Here is a 23656-nt window from a genome sequence, read left to right as displayed (position 1 = left end):
GTTTTAATGCAAAAGATGTATCTTGAATATTTATGCCTGATAATGTTATTAAGGAACTTCTGAAGATGACGATTGCATACAAAACAAATACTCGTATTTTATTCTGGATTATCTAAACTCATGTGGACTTGGCTTTGACAAAAACCCAACTATATCTTGACGTTTGGAGACGTGTTTCATCAACATGAAAGACCAGTGGAAAAATCCGAGCTTTGAAACATAAAATATGATCAAGATCAATTCCAGTGATTGTTTGTTCCAACAAAACTTGGTATGCATGTATCAGTTGACACATTGTTCCTTCTTTCACTGAAATTGTCTAAAATATTCCATATATGGTTTGAAATGTGATGGGTAGTGAAGAGGAAAGAACGTAAAGTTTATCAGATACTGGAAGGTTCTACTAAAATAGAACACTTTGCAAACATTTTCGGACACAGCTTGACCACAATATAGGATTTGTTAATATGGCCTGGATGACCATAATTCTTTTGCATACTTAACTGACTCCGTAGTATTCATGTCTGAATAAGAAAAAGTTATTTCGATCCGTTTATATGTTCATCACTTAAAAAGAAAGAGCTAACAGACCAGCATGCTACAATCCATCAATAGATTACAATACTGTGTGTAGCCAACAGACTAGCATAATACAATCCATCAATAGATTACAATACTGTGTGTAACCAACAGACTAGCATAATACAATCCATCAATAGATTGCAGTAATGTGTGTAGCAGACTAGCATACTACAATCCATCGATACATTACAATACTGTGTGTATCCAACAGACTAGCATCCTACAATCCATCGATAAATTACAATACTGTGTGTATCCAACAGACTAGCATGCTGAAATCCATCGATACATTACAATACTGTGTGTAGCCAACCGACTAGCATACAACAATCCATCGATACATTACAATACTGTGTGTAGCTAACCGACTAGCATACTACAATGTAACGATACATTACAATACTGTGTGTAGCCAACAAACTAGCATACTACAATCCACGATAAATTACAATGCTGTGTGTATCCAACAGACTAGCATAATACAATCCATCGATACATTACAATGCTGTGTGTATCCAACAAACTAGCATAATACAATCCATTGATACATTACAATACTGTGTGTAACCAACAGAGTAGCATACTACAATCCATCGATACATTACAATACTGTGTGTAGCCAACCGACTAGCATACTACAATGCATCGATACATTACAATACTGTGTGTAGCCAACCGACTAGCATACAACAATCCATCGATACGTTACAATAGTGTGTGTAGCTAACCGACTAGTATACTACAATCCATCGATACATTACAATACTGTGTGTAGCCAACTGACTAGCATAATATAATCCATCGATACATTACAATACTGTGTGTATCCAACAGACTAGCATAATACAGTCCATCGATACATTACAATAATGTGTGTATCAAACAGACTAGCATACTACAATCCATCGATACATTACAATACTGTGTGTAGCCAACAAACTAGCATACTACAATCCATGATACATTACAATGATGTGTGTATCCAACAGACTAGCATAATACAATCCATTGATACATTACAATACCGTGTGTATCCATCATACTAGCATACTACAATCCATCGATACATTACAATAATGCGTGTATCCAACAGACTAGCATAATACAATCCATTGATACATTACAATACTGTGTGTATCCATCATGCTAGCATACTACAATCCATCGATACATTACAATACTGCGTGTATAAAACAGACTATCATACTACAATCCATCGATACATTACAATGCTGTGTGTATCCAACAAACTAGCATAATACAACCCATTTATACTTTACAATACTGTGTGTAGCCAACAGAGTAGCATACTACAATCGATCGATACATTACAATACTGTGTGTATCTAATAGACTAGCATACTACAATCCATCGATACATTACAATACTCTGTGTATCCAACATACTAGCATAATACAATCCATCGATACATTACAATAATGTGTGTAGCCAACAGACTAACATACTACAGTGCATCGATACATTACAATGCTGTGTTTAGCTAACCGACTAGCATACTACAATGCATCGATACATTACAATACTGTGTGTAGCCAACCGACTAGCATACAACAATCCATCGATACATTACAATACTGTGTGTAGCTAACCGACTAGTATACTACAATCCATCGATACATTACAATACTGTGTGTATCCAACATACTAGCATAACACAATGCATCGATACATTACAATACTATGTGTATCCAACAGACTAGCATAATGCAATCAATTGATACATTACAATACTGTGTGTAGCCAACAGAGTGCATACTAGAATCCATCGATACATTACAATTCTATGTGTATCCAACAGACTAGCATAATACAATCCATTGATACATTACAATACTGTGTGCAGCCAACAGAGTAGCATATTTCAATCCATAGATACATTACAATACTGTGTGTATCCAACAGACTAGCATACTACAATCCATCGATACATTACAATGCTGTGTGTATCCAACAGACTAGCATAATACAATCCATCGGTACATTACAATACTGTGTGTAGCCAACATACTAGCATACTACAATGCATCGATACAGTACAATACTGTGTGTATCCAACAGACTAGCATAATACAATCCGTTGATACATTACAATACTGTGTGTAGCCAACAGGATAGCATACTACAATCCATCGATACATTACAATACTGTGGTTATCCAACATACTAGCATAATACAATCCATCGATACATTACAATACTGTGTGTAGCCAACATACTATCGTACTACAATTCATCGATACATTACAATACTGTGTGTATCCAACCGACTAGCATGCTACAATGAATCGATACATTAGAATACTGTGTGTAGCCAACAAACTAGCATACTACAATCCATCGATAATTACAATAATGTGTGTATCCAACAGACTAGCATGCTACAATCGATCAATACATTACAGTACTGTAGGTATCTTCTCGTGGTTCGGTGGTTCTTTCCGGGGTTTTCCGGATTCCTCCTCCACCATTTATACTGACCGTCATGTATATTGTATGGGTACCTAGAGGTGTCGTGTTATGTTTGAATAAATGCTATAATATCGTAGGATTGAGTGTTGTTGTTTCTTTTCCATTTAGAGGGTAATTATAATTTTTAAAATTAATGTTCGAGTTGCTTATTAATTATACAGTTGTATTTGATTGTTGGGGTTTTGTCCTTTACGGATCTTCTGTGTTTTTTTGTTTCGTTTTCTTTTTTTTTTCTCAGTTTTTTATTGTATCTCTTCCCCAAGGTCCTCGTCAAAGTAGAGTTTGTAGTAATTTCTTCGTTCCTGTTGTTACTGAACGCTTCGTTTGAAATTTTTCTTCAGTCTTTGTTCTGTTGTCATCGTTTCTGGTTTTTGTGTTACTTGTGGTTTCTCAGCTTGTTGTTATATTACTTCTTGCTGTTGCCGTTGAATCTGTAGTTTATCTTGTTGTTTTTCTTGTACCTCTTTATGTTGCTCTTTTGACAGTTGTTTTTGTTGCTGTTGTTTGCCTGTTTCTCCCTTGTTTTATTGAGTTGGCTGCCGTTAATTTTGTTGTTTTTCTTTTTCTTTGTCTAAGTGTTGTTGTTGTTGCTGTTTCCTATGTTGGGGGAAGATTGTTAACTCACTAATATGAGTTATCCGTTATTGTTTCGTAAGCTTCTGTTGTGTAGGGATCTTCTAAAGGCGTATTTCCTACTTTCCCATATTTATTGCATTTTATATGGTATATACGTACACCTTACCACGTTTTAGCGAGAAATCCATGTAGAAAAAAAAATACATTTTCATTGTGTACAGCTTTTGATTTTCTATTTCCAAAATTCTAATTCCATTCATTATTGGATATACAGGCTAGGTGTATATTATTTCTTTTGTTACTTTTGTTTGGAATTTCTGTCGTTATGTATATTTAATTAATTTGTTTATTTGTTAGTTTCACTCTTTTCTGTTACTTATTTAAAGAGCATAGAATAAGGTATATTTCATTACATGATATTGTAATTTATCATTGTATGTTGGACGTGACCGTGTCCAAAATTAAGTTCATTTCCGGTTTATTTCCGCTTGACCTGACTGACTTTTAAAATTTTTGTAATTTCATTTATGTCAGCAACTAATACATATCTCCATTATTCCTGTAAGTGTATGAGCTTAATATCAGGATTATTATTCAGACAGACATGAAGGATTAAATATGTTGACTGGGTCAGGGCTTTGGAAATTCCTATGTGAATTTCACAGTTATTGTGTTGTAAGTAAACAAGGCTCTTTAGATCATTCTAGAAGGCTATTTTTCATTAGGTAATGCTTTTCTATATAGAAAATGCTAATTTTGACCTGAAGTCAAGTAGAGAACTATATAATTTTGTGATAGTGAGGATTTGATCAGTCGTGCTTTAACATCTAGCTTCTTCAAGTTCTATTATGTTGTGACAAGTTTGGGCTGAATTTTATTTTCTTAAAATAAATTACTGAATTCAAGTGATCATTTTCTCTGGAAATACAAAAGAGCTCTGATAAAATCTTTGGATAAAGACATTCACTGGAATTTATGCTGAATTCAAGCCTGGACTAATATTGCTGTCATTCAACAAGAGACTGTTGACACATTAGCACTTCGTAGGTTTTAACAGACACGTCATCGCCTTCAGTTATGGATCTCTGCGGGGCGTTTATTGAACTTTTTTCAGGACTTTAAATTACTAGGACTTGTGTCTTTAATTCTTGTAATTTTTTGGGATATAATTCGTAATCCCGTAATTCATTTTAGTCATTTTCATTTTGTATTATAAGGATATACATTACTTGATAAATTTTATAAAGCTTGTTGTCTTTCCTCTTTTCTGTTACTTATTTAAAAAGCATAGACTCGTAACACTGTTTAAAACGCTCAGTTGTGGCTTCTAATGGTATTTCGAGTGGTATATACAATTTTCCTGTTCTCTTTTTGATTGGTTCCGGCTCTTTGATTGCACTGGTCAACAGTGAAATCATTACTGACTTGAAAAGGCCCTAATCTGTAGTATTTTGGTGTGCCGAACACGAATATAACCGTGAAAAATTTGTATTGGCTCTCGTTTTGAAGATATTCATATACCTCATTTTCTATGTTTCACTGTGTAAATTTCTCCAGTAGGACTGCAGCAACATCCGGAATAATGATGTAACATTGCATAATACCATCATGCTCACATCATCCACAGTTGATTGCATCATTTTCTGATGCAATGCAATACTAATGCCATGCGGCTGCTGAAGTAAGTTGACGTCAGCAGTGTACTATACATGTGTAGGCCTATTATACTAATGCCAGGCGGCTGCTGAAGCTGACGTAAGCAGTGTACTATATAAAGCCCAATCAGATAGGTTCAGCATTTAAAATATTTTAGACGTTGTGCGAGACAGTTCAAGCTACTGTTACATAAAACTTATTATTTTATCCATTTACGTACAATAAAGAACAGTAATGCCTCGAAAGTGTGTTAATACCGCGGACAATTTTTGCTATATTTGTGGGGAAGTGACATTTGCCAACCAGAAGAAAAGTATCAATTCTCAAGTGAAGAAGGCATATCATCTTTACTTCGGATGCAAGGTTGGTGACCAAGACAAGCCTTGGGCTCCGCATATATGCTGTGCTACATGTACAACACAGCTTTCACAGTGGTTGAATTGCAAAAGGTCATCAATGCCGTTTGCAGTCCCAATGGTGTGGAGAGAGCCAAGCAACCACCTAAATGACTGTTACTTCTGCTTGGTTCCTCCTCTTTCCGGCGGAATAACGAAGCGAAAGAAGTCGAGAATAGTCTACCCAAACATTCCGTCTGCATTGAGACCAGTTCCACATGGTGAGGGACTTCCTATTCCAGAACCTCCAGCAGAATATTCTCTTGATTCATCTGACGAAGACAAAGGTGAGTCGACCTGTTCTTCTCCTGGTCCATCAGCATGCAGTGATCCAGATTTTCACTGTGGTGCATCATCAACCCCACACAGAATAACACAGGAAGAACTAAATGACCTGATTCGTGATTTGGACTTATCAAAGAACAAGGCAGAATTGCTAGGATCAAGACTCCAACAATGGAATCTTCTAGAAGAAGATGTCACAATTACTGCATATCGAAAGCGCCACCAGCAATTGGAGCCTTTCTTCAGAAAGGAAAGTAATCTGATATTCTGTTCCGATATTGAGGGCCTCATGAATGCTTTAAAAATCACTCATGACCCACAAGAATGGAGACTATTTGTGGACTCTTCGAAACTGAGTCTCAAGGCTGTGCTTTTGCACAATGGAAACATTCTTCCATCTATTCCAGTAGCGTATGCTGTCCACATGAAAGAGACATACGATAACTTAAGGCAGCTACTGAATTCCATTGAGTATAACAAGTACAGCTGGCACCTCTGTGGTGATTTGAAGGTAGTTGCCCTTTTAATGGGACTGCAGCAAGGATATACAAAATACATGTGTTTCTTATGCGAGTGGGATAGCCGAGCAAGGGAAATGCACTACATGAGGAAGGAATGGACTCACAGGCAGAATGTAGCCATTGGAGAGAAGAATATCCAACACCCAGCTCTGGTTGAGGCTCAGAAAATCTTGCTACCACCCCTTCACATCAAACTAGGTTTGATGAAGAACTTCGTGAAAGCCATTGACCGGACTTTGCCAGCATTCCGATACCTGCATGAAAAATTCCCTCGACTCAGCGAAGCAAAGATTAAAGAGGGAGTTTTTGTGGGTCCTCAGATTCGAGAGCTTTTCAAAGACGACCGGTTCAACAACTTGCTGGAAGGTGACGCGAAACAAGCATGGAATGCTTTTCGCCTAGTTTCTACAAACTTCCTCGGAAATGTTAGGGCAGAAAACTATAAGGAACTAGTAGAAGACATGTTGATGAAGTATAAGAAACTTGGCTGCAATATGTCTCTAAAGATTCACTTCCTTCATTCCCATTTGGATTTCTTTCCTAGCAACTGTGGTATTGTTAGTGATGAACACGGCGAACGTTTTCATCAAGATATCGCAACAATGGAACAAAGATACCAGGGAAAATGGTCCACTACAATGCTGGCTGACTACTGCTGGACACTCCTCAGAGATGCTCCCGAACAGCTGTACAAGAGACAGGCGAAGAAATCTAAGATGTAGTCAATGACTTGATTTTTTATAGGTAGGCTATTACAGTTGACCTTTTACTATTGGAATGCATTTCGTTATGTAAACATTAATTTCTTGCAGATTACAAAAAAACTAGAGCCAATTTTGCAATTTGACTGTCATATTCGTGTTCAGCACATAAAAATTGATAAGAATTGACTAATTTTATTTCAGTAACATGACTTTTGTAAAAATTTGTTGTCCAGTGTTGTTGCTGTTTCAGCTCCTATTAGCAATTTCCCAATGCTATGATAGGTTTATCGCTTCTGGGCCTCAATATGTATCCTCTATTTCCTCCTTTCCTATTTAAACTTACTGCTAGTTTTGTGAAGTCTTTGCTGCTTACATCTAGCGTGACCATAACCATTGACACTGTTGGTCTTCTCTCTGCTGGTATTTCTGACAGGTCTATCTCCTTATTCCCTCTTTTATAGCAACATTTTCGGAATGATCCTTCACTTGTATTTATCCTTTCCGTGTCAAAATATTTTCTAGCTCTGATAGTTCCTTGCTTCTCGCCATTTTCGTTTTGCACGTGCAGATCGTGGAGTATAAATATCTATTAATTCAATGTTATTTTATGTTTTCTGTATTTTATATTTTATAGTTGTCTATTATGTTTTATTCTTGCATGTTGTCACGAATCACAAATTCCATGGAACCACCTTCAATCCCATGGACTCAAGGTGGCGTCGCAAAAACACTGTAGTCGGTAAGCTATCTAAATGTTTTATATATTTTTAGTTGTTATTATAACCTATCAATATAAACTTTAAGTTAGACATGCAATACAAAGATTGTGGAACCTGTACTGGTAATTTGTGTCAGGAAGATTTTTTCGTTTGTAAGGTATGTGAACTAAAATGATTTTCTTGGGTGGTGAGAATCCCTATAAATATGGCGCCAGATTACCAACGACAGCAATCTTTTAATAGCCCTTGAATAATAATGAACTGATTTGTTTTGTACAGAACAAAACAAACTCAAATGATTATATTGTAAAACGTTGTGTAAACACATTCTGTGACAGTGATATTGAGGCAGCAAAACAGACCCTGTTCTCGGTGGTACAAACAGACGAGAGAATGATAAAGAGAAAGGGTATGGAAAAAACTGCCAATAATATGAAATATATACTGATCTATTTCTGTCCACAGACTCAGATGATATACCAGTCAAAAGTGCATTGCCACCCCATGTTGACAATTTGAACACAGTTCAGTTTGACATTGTACTTTTTGAGAATTCATCGCCAAACCAAGGTTACAGCAAAACAAGTCCAGAGATGATAAGTCAATCATGTATGTCAACGAAGAAAATCCCCATGTCCAGTCGTTTAACAGAAAGAACCGTTAGGGAGAGCACACATGAAGATATGTATTGCACGGACTACAACAGCAACGAAACTCGGATTAGTGCAAACACGGCCTGCTCTGCTTTATGGGGTAAACCAGCAAAACTCCAGACTAATAATAATTCAGATGATGTTGAATTAAATCTCAGCACAACTGCATTAGAAATGATTGCATCTTCAGAAGACACCAACGCTCCAGACGTGGATTTGGAAAACGATTAAACCTTTGTTAAAGTCGCAATTTCACTGCGGAACAGCGAACTCTGTAGAGTTGCAATTACACATAAAACATCGTTCATAAATCTTCATCAAGGACGGGCTAATAAGTTTAGAAATATCCGATCCACACACCGGTTTCCCAGAAGGCGTGGTAGCGTTATCATACGAAAGGCAGCGTCCAATGTAACAGTAATGTATTTATGCCAAGACTTGCCCCTGAAATGCTAGAATCGAACACTGCATTGCTTACTGAGTATTACTCTATAGTTAAGCTGACCCAGTTGAAGAAACTACATACGAAATATAATACCTATGACAGCTTCAAAATCACCTGTGGCAACCTTACTCACAAGGCCATAATGAACGTTGATGCCTGGACAAGGAATACGTTGACCACTATCAAAGTCTGAAATAAGATCTAACATTCCAAAATTGTATTATAATTGACGCAAATATACATAATGGATACGTTACGCATCTCTTTTTATAACTGACCTTCTTTAACAAGAAAGATATAAAATGTAAGAAATTTACGGATATTTCCTACGTTTTTTCCTTACAAGAATTGCGGATATTCTACAGTGAGTTATACTGTCTCTCATCCGTACAAGACGAGGTTTATGGATCTCACCGACTGAATCTTATAACGACACTCACGCAGGTAGACTTTACGAGGGTGTCGGAATATTATACCGTAGATCTCTTGCAAGTATTATAGAAGTACAACACCTCGATGATCCCAGATAAATACCTATTATTATCAAGACAGATGATTTCTCCTTGCATTTTGTCAATGTCTATTTACCTTGTAGTATGGAGGGAACTTCAGGGGAAGTTATAGATTATCTGGGCAACATTATTTCTATTTTAGAAAGTGTTGATACTCTAAATGTTTATGTAGTTAGATTGGAATGCTAATACGCTCAAATACGCTCCCTTTGAAGATGAACTTCGCCTCTCTAGAGATGAATATGGTATTATCATATGGGACATAAAACTAGCAGTAGACTACACAACACATTTGACCTATCTATCTATCTATCTCTAAATACGTTGACGCAGTCATACTTGACTATTAAGCAGCGGGTGGTGTGTCGTCTATGATAAAGTAAGGATGGAAGTGATAGGACAGTCAGAGGAGTAATGATAGAAAAGACAGAGTGAAGTAAAAGAGTGTCAGTGTACGTTTTCGTCCTTTCATACTCAGACCAATCCTGCTACCGTAGCGGCGATGAGACATGGAACCTATACCGGCATAACCCTGAGAATCACTAAGTCTAACTTGTAGCTGACTAGTTCGTTAGAATTTCATTTAGGAAAGCTCCTGATTGTGAGATAACAAGTCAGGAGCTTCTGCAATTGTTTATGGTAATTTGTTCTAAGTCCCTATTGTACATGGCAAGAAGCTGAACTTGAAACAATTTGTCGGTGCTGACTTTAATTGGAACCTTTTCCTGTATTTGCCCTAGTTTGGCTGTATGCCATGATCAGATATTTGTCCGCTGGTATGTCCACTAGGTTATTCGCAATCCTGTACAACATGGTCAGCTGGGCCTTGGTTTGCCTGGATTCGAGTTATTTCCACTGGAGATGGTTTAACATTGCACTGACACTGCTAGTGTTACGATATTTGTTTGTGGTGAATCAAGCAGCTCTCCTCTAAACCATCTCTGTCTTATTTATTAGATCTTTATTATGTGGGTTCCACACAAATGAGTAATACTCAAGACCTGGTCGAACCAGTGTGAAATATGTCTTCATTGTTGATTTGGAGTTTGCAGCGCAGGAAACCAAGGTTAATGTTCCCATTTTCACTATTTTGTCTATGTGCCTTTTCCAAGAGGGGTCTCTGGACAATTCAACCCCGAAATATTTTGTTGCCTGCTCATTGGCTAACTTGTGCCCCTTAAGAGTATATTCGGAAAAAGTTGGTGATTTCTTCCTGCAAAAATCTTAGAATGCTTCATTTTTCTGGGTGGAACGACATACCCCAAGTTCTTTCCCAGAGGACCAGTTGGTTCAGGTCTTCTTGAAGGATCTCACAGTCCTTGGAGACATTTATTTTCCGGTAGACTATACAGTCATCTGCAAAACGTCTCGTGTTGGATTTGACACTCGGAGGTAGATCATTGACGAACACCAGGAAGAAGATGGGACCCAAAACACTCCATTAAGGTACCCCACTAACAACTGGTGCTGGGTCTGATGTTGCTCCATCTACTATAACTCTCTGCGATCTGTCTGATAGGAAATCTTTGATCCATTTTTGTGTGTTACCCTTGATGCCATAGTCTGAGTAGTCTTTCATGGGGGACACGATCGAAAGCCTTACTGAAGTCAAGGATAGCAAGGTCATACTGCTTCTCTCTGCCTAAGGATTTGGCGAGCTCATCCGCTAGCGTTATGTGCTTTGTTACACAGCTTCATCTGGCACGGAAACCATGCTGGCAGTCTGTTAGAATGTTGATGTGATCTAGAGGTTGCATCATGTTTCTGACTATGATGTGTTCAAGCATTTTGCAGCAGATACATGTAAGGGAGACATGTCCATAATTGCTGGCCTTGAATCGTTCTCAATTCTTGAAGATATCTGTAACGTTTGCTGTTTTCCACACATCATAGACATAACCTGTTGAGAGGCATGTCTGGTAAATTTAACTCAAGTATGGTGCACACTCTTTCAGGATCCTTGCTGGAATCTTGTCTGGTCCTGTGGCCTTCTGTCGGCTAATTTTCCTTAACAAGCTGTATACACCATTTTCAGTAACTTGGATGTCATGCATCGGTGGACAACGATCTCCATATAGGCTTGGTAGATCACTCTTATCTCAGTGAACTCGCACAATATAGTCTCTTGGTTGGATCATTATGTCTCTACACAATCTGTTCATTCCGCTGTAAGTGATATGAGAATATTGCACATCCTAGTAGGGTTCGACCATCGCCCTACTTTAATGACTATCAGTGCTGATCTACTTCCTAGATTTGATTCTTGCTCCAGTGAACTTTTATAGTTTAAATACAACATCAATTAGTCATACCTTACTGCTGATGAAAAACTGAATGATACTCAAGCATCTGTATTCTTTATAAACATGACTGAGATCCGATATTGTGTTTTAGTCTGTAAAGATCATGGCTGTACTAATTCAGCTGCATATGAAGCAGATTAATGGATTATACACATATATAGTAATAGCTTTGTCCAACTCCGCTAAACTCTTGACTAATAAATTCAAACATGGTCACCAGGTTACATCGGGCTGAAGTGACTGTCTCAAATAACTTGACCTAACACGACATACTTACCTTATATGGCGTGATACCGGTAAACCTCTTCATGGTCATCTCAGTAACCAAACACGCCAAAGAAGAGCACAATGTAAGTATTCTTTTAGATTATGTAGGAAGGAAGAATTAAAACGTAGAGCACACTCACTACTCCAAAGATTTGAAAATTTCGACCAAGGTGAATTCTGGAAACAAGTTAAACAAAATACTACAACTTCCAATAGGCTGCCAATCTGCATTGATGGGAACCAAGGTCAAAATAATATATGCAACATTTTGAAAAATCATTTTGAAGACTTACTCAGTAGTGTTAAAACGAATCGAATACGAAGTGTTTTTCTTTCAGCATTGAATACTCGTATTGAGGCAATAACACTACCTCAGATCCATCGTGCAATAGCGAGGAAAAAAGGAGGTAAATGTCCAAGATCAGATTATTTTAAATGTGGAACATTTTAACTTTTATTTTTAGATAATAGACTTATTGTCCAGGTGATTTTATTTAATTGCATGTTTGTATATTACTTTGTTAGATATAATTTCATAAAAGTTACAATTATATTGAAATGCAAACTTGGTAACTTGTCGGACAAAGTTAACTATATACATATAGCTCTTACGATAATTATTTTTTAAAAAAATATTTGAATGTCTCATACTACTTAGATGTGAAGTCGCAATCTCAGATAATCAGCTTGGTTTAAAAAAGGAAGATTCAACATAGTTTTGCCTCTATGCCTTTAAGGAAACTGTCGGCTATTATATAGAACATGACTACCGAGTGTTTGCATCATTTTTAGACGCTAGAAAGGCATTTGACAACGTCAATCACTGGACATTGTTTAAAAGGTTGTTTGATAATCAAATACCCGTCTTCATAGTTCATACATTAGTTAACTGGTATGGAAAACAGTTGTGCTATGTGTGTTGGGGAAGTGTAATATCCAGATCTTTCCATGAAGCCAGTGGAGTGAGGAAGGGAGGTGTTATTTCCCCTTAGTTATTTAATATATACATAGACGAGTTAAATGGTAATCTGGGTCAGTGTCACACGGATTACGTATGTCACCAAATGTGTCATTTCTTAACAAGTTTTAGTTTTGCGCATGATATGCTGTTGATAAATACTTATACCGTAGGTTTAAAGAAATTATTAAAGATCTGTGAACAATACGCATTAGAGATTGATAACATCTATACTACACAAAAATCTGTACGTATGGTCTTTCAGTCAACTTCTTTCAAGTTACCGTCTCCTCCCCTGCACATTATAACGGCCATGCTCTTCCTTATGTCACTAGTTGTACGTATTTAGATCATATATTAAAATCCAATCGGTCAGATGACGAAGATATGATAAGACATCCAGATTTTTTGTACTAAAAAAAACTTGCTTTCACGTAAAGTTAGGAATTGTTAATTGAATATCACAACCAGATTATTCAAATCTCAATGCTGTAGAATAAACTATGCTCCTCTGTGGGCAAATTTTAGTAAATGTGTGAAAAGAAAACTAGTTATTAGTTATCTTAATAGTCTTCGCTTTCTATTAAGCCTTCCAAGATGGAACAGTGCCTCCAACATGTTTGTAAATTATAACGCATTCAGCTATGATGAAGTAATGACAAATTATTAAGTGTTTTTAATGATAACAAGAATATTTAATAGTAAGAACTGTATCTTAAAATGTCTGAGGAACTATGACATTAATTTAAATTCTCGTATTATAAATAAATGGAACAAATTACTCTTTAAATGTGCTACAAATTTTCATTCTTAACACTGCAAGGCACAGCCCATTGTTGTAGATGTGTCTGTATACATTTATGTAAGATATCTACGATCATTTATGTTTATAACACTGTTACTTTATATATATATATATATATATATATATATATATATATATATATATATATATATATATATATATATATATATATATATTAATTTAGATGTATGGATTATGTAGTCTGAAATAAAGAATTCTTTTTTTCTTATCTTATCTTATAATAAAGGGACTTAAATCAGTTTCAAACATATTAATTGTCCTCTCTATGTGTGTGTGTGTTCTTCAACACTACCCAGCCTTGTTCGAAAAATATTTACTGACTTAATGAGTCATAAGTTGCGGTACTCAACTCTATTTCAGCATATAATTTATTTTTGTTTATAGGTCGAGCAGAAACTTGAACCCACGCGGACAAAGGTGAGTGATCTGTAAAGGCCACCGCCTTAAACACTTGACCACCCCCACGCCACTCCGTTGGGCATAATTATCATTAATGAAAAATATCAGACTTTCAAAGTTTTTATGGTTTCCTCATGTTATAAATAACTTGGACGGTTTTGGGTAAAAAGGGATACATGTAACTAAAGAAGTTATTTACTGTCACGTTCAAAAGACACCATCCAAGCATTTGACATACTTATAAGGCAACTACATGGCCAACCAGTCTATATGTTTCCTATATAAATAAAACCTTTCTTGCCAAAGTATATGTAATATAGTGAAGGTAAGATAAACGAGGAGACATGCGGAAAACAAGATAGCTACTTTATTGACGAAATGTAAAAAAAACCCCATTCATTTGTGACCTGAAAACTAAGTTATCCTGACCCATTCTTGCATATTAATTGGCTTTTGCAGCGGAAAAATGGAACATATTGGTTATGTTTGATTTAGACATTTTAAGTTTTGACAGAACGAATATAAGAGAGGCGGGATTTGCAACTAAAATCGTTTGACGAGATTTCAAATTTAAATGAAATTGTCAGTGTCCGAGCTTTTCTACAGACCGTTTGATATAAACACGGGGACTTACATCAGGTGAAATTAAACAAATTCTTAATTTCTTAAGTATCAGCAGAGGTTGTAGAAATTTACTTTCTTTTGACACCGGATATACTAAATTGTTTTCTTTTCGTCATCCATAGTTTTAATGTAATCAGTATTTGTTTACTTTAAGTCCCATTCATTTTAACAGAAATTAAGAGCGTTTATAAGTACGTATAAATCCAATATTTATCTAGTATTATTGCAGATACAAACGTAACTGATTTCACCCTACCCGACCCTATTATGGACACTAGCTTAAATATACAAACGTGTATACAGAAGGTTCGATATACAATCATGGGAATGACACTAGAATTTTTTTTTAAATTCCCAAGAAAGTTAACAACTAACATGTTAGTCTAACAAAAAGACGGCGTGTTAGGAGTCATAGGGGGTTCAAATATCTCACACAACGTCCCTTTCGTAACCAAAAGGGATGATTTGATAATGACAGGTATACATTAAAATGGATCAAATGCCTCACACAACTTACATTTCGTAACTTAAAGGGATGATCTCATAACGACAGGGGAATATTAAAATGGGTCAAACATCTCACACAACTTCGATTTCGTAACTAAAAGAGATGATTTCATAACGACAGGGAGAGATTAGGAGGGAGATACACAGACAACCAGCTGAGATTAGTTCTAGAAAGTGTAAGATTAGGTATGTTACAACTCTGTGGTCTTAAACTAAGTTACAGAAACGAGCAAAAACCAAAAAGTTTGTCAAATTAAAAAAAAGATATTAATTTTCCTAGAATACGAAGTGAACATTTAAAACAGAAATACGGTACTTTGATTTAACCCGATTTAGTGAGCACTCTGTTTCTCGAACAAAAACACATTCATCAGGGAAGTCTTCTCAGAAAAAAAAGCAATAGCAAAAGACAGAGAAGCTCATGTGTCCATTAATAGTTTAATAGAGACAGGCTCGGTAGAATCACCAATAAATGAATGAATAATGAATATTTTACAATTCTCAGTGCTAAAATCAGACTGAAGTCTGTTTAACGCAACGAATGTGATGATTTCAATACATGAATGTGACACTCACCACTTATCGAAAAAGAGCATTTGAATGTCGATGTCTTGATTCTGTTGTTTACCTTTCAATTGTTAGCAATCAAAAATTAGAATGCCCTTTCTTCTCTCAGTAGGTGCATGTAGGAAGAGATAAAGATTTCTGATCAGTCTCTTCAGACGTATGATTCATAAAATATGCGCCAGACCGAGATTTGGAAGTGGTCGTATGAGACTGAGATCATAAAAATAAAAACTGCTGAAGGAAGACTTGTTGACAAAAGCACTTTTGTGAATCAAAGAATAGTCGTCATCTGTACGAAGAACATTTTCAAATGTTTTGACCTTTTGGTCATAAAGATAGGTCTGACGACACTATGGAAGTAATTTTTTAATTCTTCAAATAATTTGAGCTGTATGATATTATCGTGGTATTGGTCAGCCGTTTTAGGTGTTATTTTTACCTTGCAAATTAATCACATAAAAATTAGCTCATATTTGTGATGCCGTTTAGAGTAGACTTCAATAGCTTGTCCAGTATGTACACTTTGTAATAACAGCAGAGTCCAATGCTCTCTTGGCCATATCGAAATTTCTGCAATTTCTCAAAATAAGGATAATTTTGAGCTCTTTTTTTTCTTTAAGGGGGGTAGTAACATACGTCGTCTGATAATATCAAAATTGAAATTGTGTGTAAGTTGGTGGAGTGTCAGTTGGTGGAGTGTCAGTTGGTGGAATGTCAGTTCGGAGTCTATTCATTCAAAGTTTCCCATCTTTTTCTCTTTGCAAATGCGTTTTTCTCTCTCCTTCTCTTTCATTTCCTCTTTCTGCAATTGTATTTCTCTTTCTTCATTAGCATTTCACTCTCTCTTTATTTTTTCTGATTTTGGATTTCCGTCATTTCGTTTTAAAACTGTAGCTTTCTTATTTCTTTTTTCATCTCGCATTTCAATTTCAATTCCTTTGATTTCATTTAAGAGCCAAATTGGGTTTTACTATTCAAACCCATAGCAATTGTATCCAAAACATCTTTTCCACCAAAATTTGAACAATCATATTTTTGGGGGAATCGTTAAAGAAAACTTCTCTTGAGAAAGACCATACTGTATGGCAAGTTGAAGCAATTCATCCTTTTTCAAGGTCTCTAATCTTTCCTTGGTAGGTTGTAAAATAAAGTTGTCCACCATTCTGAACATGTATTCTGAACATGTGTTGGTTTCAAGAAAGATTTTTCAGATTAGTGAAACAAAAAAAAACCGGCTGAATAAGAAAGAATCCACAATACATAGTGAATTTAAATTTCACAAACAAATTTAAGTTTTCCGAAAAGTTATCTCTTTATTAGTCATTCAGCTAAATGTATGCCCCTTCGGTTGAGAATTAATAGTCTGGGGCCCAGTCTCGGTTTTTATCTGATTGGCAATTATTATGCTTCTTTTAAATGAAGAGACTTTTGGCCGTTAAACGGTCTTATTGACAAAGAAGTTTTGTAACCCGGATTAAAGAATACATGCATTACCCTATAAATGTGGCTGACGCTTAAGTAATAATGGATCCGTTTTTACAGAAGATCTTATCAAGTTAGCATTGCACATATTGATTCGCAGGCCTGTTTTACAAATGACGCACACATGTCCTGCATATGACGGGTCGTGTTGCTGTTTTTAGCTGGCTTGTTTAAACATGTTACTGACTATATCATGCCTTGTTAACAAGAGCTAGGTGTATTTTTCCAGTGTTACACGTGGAAAAGTATGACCAGGGGTCCAACTTTATAAGAACTCAGCTATCGCGTACGTGATATTTCGGGACAAGATCTGTTTGAAGAGGATTATGAGGGTATAACTATGTTTGCTCTACTAATGTTCAATGCTCTTCCACAAAGAAGATAACAACACTCAAAAGGCAATGTATAAGAGCTTTTATTTAGACTGCAGTGGTATTGACTATTTTCCTTCCATTTTGAAATGCATTGGTATCGACTATTTTCTTTCTATTTTGAAATGCAATGGAACTGACCTTTATCATTCAACTTTTAAATGCAGTAGATATAGTTGCAGCTCCCAGCGGAAAAAAAAGAATTAATTTTTTGAAGCGGGTACGAATTGTTGCCGTGAAGTGACGGAAGAAACTATTGGTTTATTTCTGGGTTAATGAAGGTTCGGGTTATAATGGCCATGATCTTTTCGCCTGAAAAACATGGAATCGAAAAATACTTTGTATTTTTATTTCGCCATATCTTTAAGGGCAGATGAAACCATATTCCGTTGAGCTTGATATATAAAGCAGAAATTATATTCTAAAGACCGGCCATGGTAGTAATAGGCGTTAACATTTCAGTCTCAAAATCAGCTGCAATCGATTTCTGTAAAACCTACCTGCTCGTAAAATTAAATAAAGGTACTAGAAGTGAATCAAAATGTATCCCATGGAAAAGCATTTAACAAAATACAACCCCATGTACTGATGACAAACAAAGCCAATATAATGATGCATTCGGCATAAACAGGTAAATAAAAACGGAAATAGATATCCATGCTTACTTCATTTACATTTTTGTGTTATTGCGTTGTTGAAAATTGATTTGGTTTGAATGGTTTGACTATCATAATTGTTTATGTCATTCAGCACTTAGCTTAGCAATTGAGACTAATCCGTGAATTTGACTTAGATGACAAGAAATTACAGAATTAATTGATTTGGAATTCCTTGTAGCCTGATGTCTGTTGCTATCTTCCCAAACTCATTTCACATCGAAAGCAAATCCATAACACATGGCTTGGGACTAACAATAGAGCTGTAGTATTACTACATGCCCATGTGCAATGACTAGCAGGTAGTTTAGGTGTTAATTAACTATCAGTTACATTTTGTTTAAATTGGATGTAAAAGTCAGCCATCTTCAAGTGTCAGATCAAATATGTACAAAACCCGATCATGGGGTATCTTTTGTAAGATGCAGTATTTACAAATTCCGATTAAGTGTATACTTTATCAGGTGCAATACTAAAGAAGTGATACTGAAGTTTCACTGTGACTTCCAGCGTCATTTTTATTTTTTTAAATGTCTTTATACAGTATGACCTCCATCATTGATTTCCTTGGCGAAATGTTTAACTTCCATTTGAACTCCAGGATTTTGTTCCCTGGTGATTACTACATTAGGATCTCCATCGCTGTCTGCGTTGTAAGTAATGACTTACGATGCTTAGTAAATGCCCAGTTAGGTTCTTCTTGAGTTGCTGCTCCTTTAGCAGGCATGTCTTAAAACTGGGTGGGACGACGGGCAGGTTGTAACCTACTTACCTGACAAGAAAGATATTCTTGATCTCACCGGTTTCTATCATATTTCTCAATTCATCTTCTATAAATCAATACTTTGGTTATTAAAAGTTTATTTATTTACGTGCAGCACAAGTAGTCACGATTTACGACATGGTAAATATGTTATATCCCGTAGATACAGGGGAATGTGTAGTAGGTATGCTCTATCCTGCAGATACACAGGAATGTGTCGTGGGTATGTCATATCCCGTAGATACACAGGAATGTGTCGTGGTATATCATATCCCGTAATTACAAAGGAATGTGTCGTAGGTAGTCACATCCTGCCGATACACAGGAATTTGTTATATCAACTACTTTACAAGGGAATGTTTCGTAGGTATGTCACAAGAGAGCAATATAAAATACATCAACGATTACAATTCATATTACTACACTGTTGTTACCATACTGTGGCTTCTTATACAACACCAATATTGACAACAGCTCCCTTTGTCTCTGTTTATCTGCCTCTCTCTCTCTCTCTCTCTCTCTCTCTCTCAACATCCCATTAAATTAGGTCTAGAATTCTTTACACTCTCCATGCAATGCTGAGAGAGACATTTCTGGCTATACGAACACATGAAATATTTCAAAATCGGTATTCATATAAACGTCCTGGTGTACTCTTATGTTAGACACAATGGTGTCTCTGTTCGTTAATTATAGATCACTCGATCGATGTACATATTTATTATATGTTCAATTTCTTTCTCAGTTAACCTTACATTGTCAGAATTTTACAGTATATTTCCATGCTATACGGCTTCATCATGCACGACACGTGTCTAAAAATAGTACCATGCATTAGGAAATACTTTGTAAACAAGCAATGTACACTAAAGTTGTAGAGGCTTCATCTTTTGAATCACGAGATTTGTTTGTGGATTAACTAAATAAGCTGTTAGGTACATTGGAATGTAGAGACACTAGAGATGATAAAGTTAAAGATGTGGATGAATTCATCAAGTCATAAATAAAACTTTAAAACAAGCAAACGAATGAACACGATATTTGCATATGAACGTGAGAGACGCAGTCATTGAAAACACCTTTCTGATGATTTAAAAAGTTATATAGGATATATATTCGTAATTTTTCCGAAATAGAATGTTTCAGACTATGACCAATGCTCGCTAGGGTTTATAAAAATAGCATACATGAAAATACTGAGGCCAAGAGCTATTGCATATCTATCAGATACGTGCTATTTTAAAAGTCAGTCAAAACACTAAAGTAAAGAAAAGAAGTACGACTGAAGGTTTTGGTAGGAAACAAAGTGCATCAGTGTCAAATAGCCAAGACGACGAAGAATTCCTATTTCCGTTGGCTAAATGGACTGTCACACACCTGCGGCTTCTCAATTGTCCCCGTCTGTTTTTATATAATGTTAGGCAAGCGATGGAGGCCACACGGGTCATAGCAGAGGTCCCTCAAACAAAGAGCGTGCATGTGACAGGGAATAAACATACGTCTTCTTTAGCTAGTAATAAGAATGGCAATACTTATATTTACATTTATGCATCTTGAATTTCCTCAGAATGTACTTTCTTAATAATTTCAATTACAAAATTCGTAGTTTCCATATATTATGATTCCAAACAATTAACGGCAAAACAAACACGGGTGCAGTTGATTCAACTGCTCAAATCACATGTATATCATAAGGAATCGACCCAATAAATCGAGCCCGTCAAAAGCAGAATTGAGTTGGATCAACAGTAAAACAAATTCCATCAATTACAAATAAACTGAAAAAGTTGTTTCATTGCACATACTTTCACAATATGACTCTGAATTTCAATTTTAAATAGTCCAAAACAATTTTTTTTTAAAACATAAGTCGAGCACGCGACGAAGTTCAAAGGTCGCTTGTTGGTGCTATGTGCACATTAACATTGTTACTGTATATTGACGAATCTACAGATGTATACTTAGTTTTGGAATGCAGCATCAATTCACTTATTTGTTTCTTGTAATGTGTTTTTAATATAATTAAGCCATATGTAGAAAGATAAAATGAGCCTATAATGAAAACGTTATTGAATTTGTGTGTTAAAATATGAAGTCGTCTTTTCGGACTAATACTTCACTCCCATTCGTGCATTATTATTTAGAAAAACTCGTTCATATTTTCTCATACAAATGCAGAAATCTATAAATATAGACTGGCGTATCTGTTTCAAAACATTTCTATCTAAACAGCTTTTTATTTGTCTGTCTGGGTCTTGCCTTTACTCCAGTATTATGTATGCCATCCTCATTGCCATTAGCATCGTTATTGTCATTTTCATCATCGTCATCAAAACAAGAAATAACCTACACAGGGAATAATTAAAAGAAAACATAAAGAAACAAAAGATAATTAAAAGTGATTAAAGCATCCATATTTATACATAAGTCGTTCGAGAGAACACCGTTTCCTTTGAAGCAGTCTCAAAAGTCGTAAATATCTTCACCTGAATGTATATAATAGTGAGCAATTTCACTATACTATAAACAGATTTATAGAAAAGAAGAAAAGAAGAACACACAGAATAAACCAACAACTACAGCAACAAAAAAACCGACAAAAGACCCCAATAGAAAAGAAGAAAAACAAAACAAACAAAACAACAACAACAACAATATATATATAAACTGATCCAAAATAGTGTTTTATTTTTTTATTTTTCATTTTTTGTCTTGAGGAATGTTCGAGAGATCATTTTATGGTGTAACCGAATTATTAGCTTTATGATTCTCTAGATATGTCTTATCTGTCAGATTTTAAATTTCCTTTAAAACGAGGATAGTCGACGGAAGAGCACCTCATATCGAGAGTTTAGTCCGTTTCTATATGAACGACAAGTATATTCTTTCTACCCATTGACAAAATTATTCTTTACTCTACACCTGTGTTCACTTGTTGTTTTCACCAAGAGGCTCGCCTCTCTTATCCCCGTCATGTTCTTAGCCATTTTGTATACGTATGATACTGATCAAACTTTTCTTTTAATCGTGCATTTTAACCAGTTTATAAAGATAAAACTATTATTAGCATTAGGAAGCAAATAATAAATGGTATTAAATCGAATCACTTAAACATTTAAGATTGTTGTATTCAGTCTAATCGTTTGATTCATATAATGGAACTTAAAAGCTATCTATTTTTTACCTGAAGACTAGATTATCTCGACCCATTTTTACATAGTAATTGGTTTCGCAATTGGAATTAAAAGCTTGCTTAACTTCAGTTCGATTTAGATGATACGAAAGGCAGTTTTAAGAAGAAATATTTTGTTACCAAAAGACATTGTCTCAATCTCAAACTTAAAAGACAGCGACAGTCTACAAAATTATCTACAGCAGGTTCGAAAGAAATGCAGGTGAATGACGTAAAGAGAAATTAAATGATTTCATAGGTTTTTAAGTTCTGAGAAAGAAATAATAGCATTTTGCGTTCTTCTGAATATACTATATTAGTGTCTCATTGCTATCAATAGTTACATTGTAATCAATAATATTTTTGTGCCAAGGTATCTTAACCGTAGAAAGCCCCCAGCTTTTACAGATGTGTACAGCTGGACTACCTGTCTGATCTTGTTGAACGTACAGATGAAACTGGTGTCTGCTACAGGACCCTGGCAAAGACAACATTTACACAAACTACAAAAACTACCACGGAAGGTTTGATAGACACTCAGGGGAATGACATGAATAAATATCGTAAGACACCAATGAAAGTAATAGAAAAATGTTATACCAAAATATAGGCGGCATTTTCGTAGCCATACGGGGCTAAAAAAAAAGCAAAACTTCCTTTTCATAACTGAATGGATGGTCTTTTTAAAGCGGGAAAAAGGGAGAAAGAGACAGGAACAGAAAGTGATATAATATAACGACAGGCAGATAGACAGACAGACAGAGATGCAAAAGTGAACGAATAATTGTACAACAAATAACTGATATTATATTTTAAACTATGCAGTCAATACCAATATCAATACAAAAAATAGAGCTTCTTTACATAAAATCACATAAAATTGAAGTTAATATAAAGACAGAATGGATGGCTAGTAATAAATATAAAAGGCATTACCTTGTAACAGTCCTTGAAAGCAAACGAACACGCAGAGAAGTTTTCATTAATTATTGCAATATAACACACACACACACACACACACTAAATTGTTCCTCCGCAATATTTGTGCCCCTTGGGTTAAGAATTATCATGTGGGACAATGTCGTTACCTTTCTAATTGGTGATAAATATAGCAGCTACTTACCTACTCGTAAACGAAGAAACTCTCGTCTCAAACTAACCGGTGGAGAATAAACTCGGAGCGCTTAAGTTTGAACAACGACTAAGACTTGTATATATTGAA

At 35.6% G+C, this 23656-nt stretch overlaps 1 long non-coding RNA gene across 1 annotated transcript in view; it reads right to left on the bottom strand.

Moving 5' to 3' along the window:
* Positions 1-23656, bottom strand: part of LOC149773651 (uncharacterized) — a 32577-nt gene extending 8921 nt beyond the window's left edge. The window contains exon 1 of the long non-coding RNA XR_016417297.1: positions 23558-23656. This is a non-coding gene — a long non-coding RNA (uncharacterized LOC149773651). The remainder of the gene's footprint in view (positions 1-23557) is intronic.

Source organism: Sinohyriopsis cumingii, unplaced genomic scaffold, assembly GCF_028554795.1.
Source record: "Sinohyriopsis cumingii isolate HCF-2022 unplaced genomic scaffold, ASM2855479v2 utg000622l, whole genome shotgun sequence".
Classification (NCBI taxonomy): Eukaryota; Metazoa; Mollusca; class Bivalvia; order Unionida; family Unionidae; genus Sinohyriopsis; species Sinohyriopsis cumingii.
The sequence above is the reverse complement of the archived record's forward strand: the minus strand, read 5'-3'. Positions and strand labels throughout refer to the sequence as shown.